Below are 6,000 nucleotides of genomic sequence, written 5' to 3' on the forward strand. Positions count from 1 at the left end.
AACAACATATCATCCACGTAAATTAATAAAACCAATACACTGTCGATGTATGCATGACAAACAAGGATGGATCAGCTAAACTGCAAAAAAAACCATAATCAATTAAAAACATACTCAACCTATTAAACCAGGCTCTCGGAGCCTGTTTTAAACCATACAATGCTCGCTGTAATTTGCAAACATGATTAGGATAATTAGGATCTTTCATTCCAGGTGGTTGATCCATATATAAATCTTCTGTTATAAATCCATGCAAAAATGCATTTTCACGTCTAATTGGCGAATTGGCCAATTTTTCACTAAAGCCACGTAAAGAACTAAGCGTATGGTTCTGGTTTAATAACAGAGGAGTAGGTTTCGGTGTAATCAACACCATCTAGTTGAAGACACCCCTTGCCAACAAGTCTAGCTTTCAATCTATCCAAATGCCCATCAGAATTTATTTTAGCTTTAAAAACCCACTTACACCCTATTATATTTACATGCTGGTCTAGGAACAAGTTCCCAAGTGTGGTTTGATGTAAAGCTTGATACTCCTCTATCATAGCCTGTTTCCAACCTGGATGTGCTAGAGCACTATTAACAGTTTTAGGCTCAGGAGGTATATCATGAGATATAGACACATGTAAAGCATACTTTGGGTTTGGCTTAACTATTCCGGACTGTGACCTGGTGACCATCGAATGTCGAGGTCGCAATGCTTCGTCTGAACTTGTTCGGTGATATTTCAGCCAAAGATGATGAGCAGACTTTGAAGCAACTCTTCTTGCTCGTATGAACTGTTGGTAGACCGATTCTGCACCATCAATCATAGAAGTACCGGTACATGAGTATTAGTTGGAGATGACAAAAACCGAGTCGATTCAATTGCGACAACTTGTTTACCAACAACGTCCTCTGCGCTAAGGAATTTTGAACTGTGTCTTCAACTCTATTTGATAAAAACAATGGAGGTGGAGACAATGCTCTGCTCACTGTTCTAGATGCATCCCGTCATCTTGAATAAAGATCGAGTGTGAATGATGAGTCGCTAGTGGAGACTCACTTGTAGGATCGGTCTGTTTCATGATCTCCTATAGTCCGATTGTCATGTGTTCTTTGGTATAGGAACCGGTAATACATCCGACTGCACTTTCTTCGAACTTAGTGGAAAATCAGTAATCTCGTGAGATGGTAACCAAGAATCCATAAGCTTGTCAACAAACATTTTATCGGAGATGCAGATTTATACGGAAAAACATTTTCATCAAAGCTCACATGTCGAGATATTATTATTTTCTTAGTTTTGGGATTGAAACATTTGTAACCTTTGTGTTTTTCACTATACCCTATAAAAACACATAAACAAGACTTAGGATCAAACTTATGACCTCTTGTGTCCCATATATATGGAAAACACTTAGAACCAAAGACACGTAGGGAGCTATAATCAAAATGAGTTCCATGCAATTTAAAATATGGTGTTTCATTCCCTAGCACAGAAGTAGGCAACCTAGTTATTAAAAAAATCGTAGTTTGAAAAGCATCGACCCACATAGACAATGGCACATGACTATGATACATCATCGTCAATCCTAATTCACGAATAAAACGGTGTCGTCGTTCGACAGCACCTGTTTGCTCGGGTGTATGAGGACACGACACTTGATGTTTAATACCTTGTGAAAGAAAATGTGAAGATAAAGCATTATTCAAAACTCACCTCCTCCATCTAATGGAAAACCTTGATGGTCTTCCCAAATTGTCTTAGCACAAACTGCTCAAAAGCTTTATAAGCAACAAAGAAATCCGATTTTTCTTTAGTGGTATAAGCCAAGAGTATTTAGAATAGTCATCTACCAAGCAAGCATAATATTTAAATTTGGCAAAAGATAAAGCAGTGGTCCCCATAAATCACAATGAACTTTTTCAAATACAAGGGTACTTTTATTGGAAGACAAACTAAATGGAAATTTGCTCAATTTGCCTAATTGGCGCTATCACATAAAAATTTAGAATGCAAGGAACCTTTAACATCAATAAGGTTCTTATTAAACAAAATAGAAATCGCAGAAGGTTGAGGGTGTCCTAATCGTTGATGCCATATGTCCATTGTTCGGACCTAAATCGATTGGAAAAATATGCTTTGATTCACGACAAGATATAAAGGTTATTTTTCCGTGGCCCTTGTAGCACGATCCTTAATGTAAATAGAAACATTAGAAAATTCACAATTCACGGGATAATCATCATTAATTGGCCTACGAAAGTAAATTCTTTTTAGAGCGAGAGCAGAAAAGACATTTGAAAGTGATAATTTTTATACATTCTATAGACGTCATTCCAACACCATCGATGGATAGAAAGCGTTCCATCGCCGATGGTTATGGAATCAGTCCATAATAGTCGATAAGTTTATGGAATAGATTTTTGTTACTGTCATATGATTCGATGCACCGAGTCCAACCCACAAGATCTACAACATCGATCCAATGTGAGTGCCGAAGAGCTTGAGCGGTCGCTTTGTTTTTCTTGTGGAATCCACCAAGAAATCTTCGCGATGTGACCATCTTGCGGTATTGACACACCGTTCTTATACACTCGTTCACCTGGTGTCATTCTTCTACGACCGGTAGGAGGTCGCCGTTGGGAAGAATCGACTCTTTGTTTGGAAAAGGGTTTTTGCGTTTCTTCGGGCTTGAAAACCACGCCCTTGGGAATTAAATCTAGGACGCCGATTCGAGGAATTCGGATGAATTCTCGTTGATTTCCATAAAAAGCCACATGCGAAATTTGATCAAGACCAGTCGTTACGTGTGGAAAACCACACTCGTCATGTCTAAATTCTTAAGTTGAGAGACCAGTTCATTAAAATTGGGTCGCGGTGGTTTAAGCATCGTCGTAGTAAATGTTTCGCATCGGTCCCAGTGGTAAGGAGACAAAAGACTTTTTCTTCATCGGGTACTTTTTTCCCGATAGCGGCTAAAGCCGCAGAGTTCTTTAAACAAACGCAGATGTTGGTGATGGACCGATTTTCATCTTTGCGAAAATAGGTCAATTCTTTGTCGAGGGTAAATTCCCTCTCTTGAGAATCTTGTGCATATGCATCTTTTAATGCACTCCAAACAAGATGAATCTGTTTCTAGTCCGATGACAAGTCCGAGTGATTCCTCACTAAGGGTGCCATAGATCCACCCACGAGTAATCTATCGGACTTTTGCCACTCCTTGAAGATGTCGATTCTTTGTGGTTGATAGTTTTCGGAATTGGATTGGGAGGGTAACAATTTCGATCTTCAGAAAGCCATTAACCAAATGATCCGACAATTCCTGACTTTCAGCTAAACTCAAAAGTTGTTCTCTCCACAGAGGATAGTTTGATTGTTTGAGCTTTAAGGTAACAAAATTGGCTACATTCAGAGAAGAAGCCATGGTGAGCAGATCGTTGAGGCTCTGATACCAAGATAATAAAGTGAAGAAGATGTAATTTTATTAATGTGAAACCTCAATGATCCAATTGACAGTATACATTCAGCTTAAATAAAAAGAATAATAACAGAGGTTGCTGAAAAGGAGGAGAAAAATAATGAAGACTATCACTTGGAAGGGAACGAATTACCCAAAGAATCTCAACCACAAAGACTCATTCAAATATACAATATTTACAGAATTCACCTTATCACTCCTTTACTCAAGCCTAAAAACACGGCATCCTTATTTCTCCTGAGAGGCGGACTCGTCCTTATTACTCCTTGAGCTAATACAGTTTAGATTTTTTTTTCCATTGTGTGCATTATACAGTGAATAGAATAATAAATTTGTAATAAAAATTTATTAAATTGATAGTATAAATAGTTTGATATTTTAGTTTGTTTAAATTTACTTTATCCTCTACAATAGCAGCTTTGGAAGCAAAAAAAAAAAAAAAAAAAAACTAAGAAGATTTTTTTCAATGTCAGTTGGCTTAAAAGTCTACACACAAATGGAGGAAATCTTTCTAATTTGCCTCCACTTTCATATTTTAATTGGATTTTAATTTTTATGTAAATACCAAAAAAAAAATAAGTAAAGTTTTTTTTTACTTTATAATTAAAGTTATTTTTTTTATTTTAATGGGTCATAATTAATTTATAATATGCTAAACTATAAATTTCATTTAATATATATATCTCTCTTAAATTTTATATAAAATAAGTATTAATCCTAGATCATACAGTGAAGCGCTACCGTTGAATCCATGACACCCATGGCAATCCTCCTCTCCTTACTGTTTGTAAATTATCAACTGTCAGTGTCACGACTTCAAAACAATCAAAATCGGTATATATCCACAAACAACTGCAAACTTTGAACATTACCTACAATCATCTTCTACGAACAAATTGCCTGAATTTAAAAAAATATGGCCAACCCAAATTATCAAATGATCGATCAAAAGCAAAAGGAAATCAATTAATTTTCCCTAGGAAAAAATTCCCCCAAAAAAAATTGTGGAGGATCCAGATTTTTTTTTTTTTTTTAAGATAAATGATATTTTCATTTATGAAGGGACAATCTCCTGACAAGAGAACAGCCAAATCATATGAAGAATTAAAAAATCCATCGCATATCAACATTGCCCACTCGTGCCTGATTACCTAACCAAATTACATATTCAATCGCTATCCTACTAACAAGAGCTACTTGTGCTAGAGGGCACTGAACAAATAAGGATTCAAGATCTAAAATATAAGATTCAACCTCTCAGAGAAACGCAGGCTGCTGAAAAGAGATCAGAAAGGCTAGCTGCATCCAATCTGTCTCAGCTGTGTCCCAAATATAGGCCTTAACGACCTTTATCATCGATGTGAATGCCGAGAGTGGCGAACTCGATGCTATAAGCGGCAACATATCTGTCATGACATCATCAATTAGGGATTAAATAAGGTGTTAAGATAATAATAATTAAGACCCTATGATTAAGCACTTGATTTCAAGGCTTAGGTAAATGATTGCTTTTATTAAATTTCCGCGCCCGCTTGGACAAAGTGTCCACGCGTTCCTCACTGTCTCATCTCATGTCCGACTTGTTTGTGGATGGTCACGTTGTCAACAGGTATGTTTTAAAAAAGACATCGCTCGACTATAAATCATCCTGAAGATGACAATAACGTACTTATTATTTTTTGTTTTTGGCTGTTTGATTGGAACATGTGAATTGAAGGGGGGAGAGTTTGATTTTGTCAAGGACACAGCACCGCGGGTGCCATCTTGTTAGTTGTGAACAAACATGAGGATGAGTTCTCTGATATTGTCAGCCATTCTTTCGATTTAAATTGAAAATTTAATTATTTAGTTTAAAATTTTATTTTTATTTTCTTAATAAATTAATTCAATTCAATTTTTTATTTTAAAAAATTTAATATATTTAGTTCAGTTATTTGTAAAAACATTGATATAATCAAATTCAACCGTTTATTTTTTTAATTAGTTTTATTTAAATATCAAATTTGATTTAAAAAATTAAAAAAAAGTCAATAATATTTTTTTAATGATCCACCTAGGGATGGCAACGGGTCAATTTTTTGCGGGTACCCGATCCAACCGAATCCTAATAGAACGAATTTAGATAGTATATAATTGAATTTGGAATGAGTTTGAGTTTGAGTTTGAAATTTTATACCTATAAATGATTCAAGTTTTACATGTTGAGTATTCATTAACCGAATTCGTTTTATATAAATATTTAATTAAATATAAAAAATATATATTTTTTATAATAATATTTATAAATTTTATATTTTTTATTTTATATAAAATAAAAATGAAATATTTTATTTATTATAAAATTTTTAAAATATAAATTATTAATAAAAATAATTTTTTATATAAATTATTAATTAAAATATATAAAATTAAACGAGTTGGGTATTTGCCAGATAGTAATAATTAGGTTTGGAGCCAGTTTGGATAATTGAGAATAAATTTTAATTGGGTTTAGTACAGGTTTGGGTTTTGAGAATATTTGTAACACCTTCACTTT

Source organism: Hevea brasiliensis, chromosome 5 (assembly GCF_030052815.1).
Source record: "Hevea brasiliensis isolate MT/VB/25A 57/8 chromosome 5, ASM3005281v1, whole genome shotgun sequence".
In the NCBI taxonomy this organism is placed as follows: Eukaryota; Viridiplantae; Streptophyta; class Magnoliopsida; order Malpighiales; family Euphorbiaceae; genus Hevea; species Hevea brasiliensis.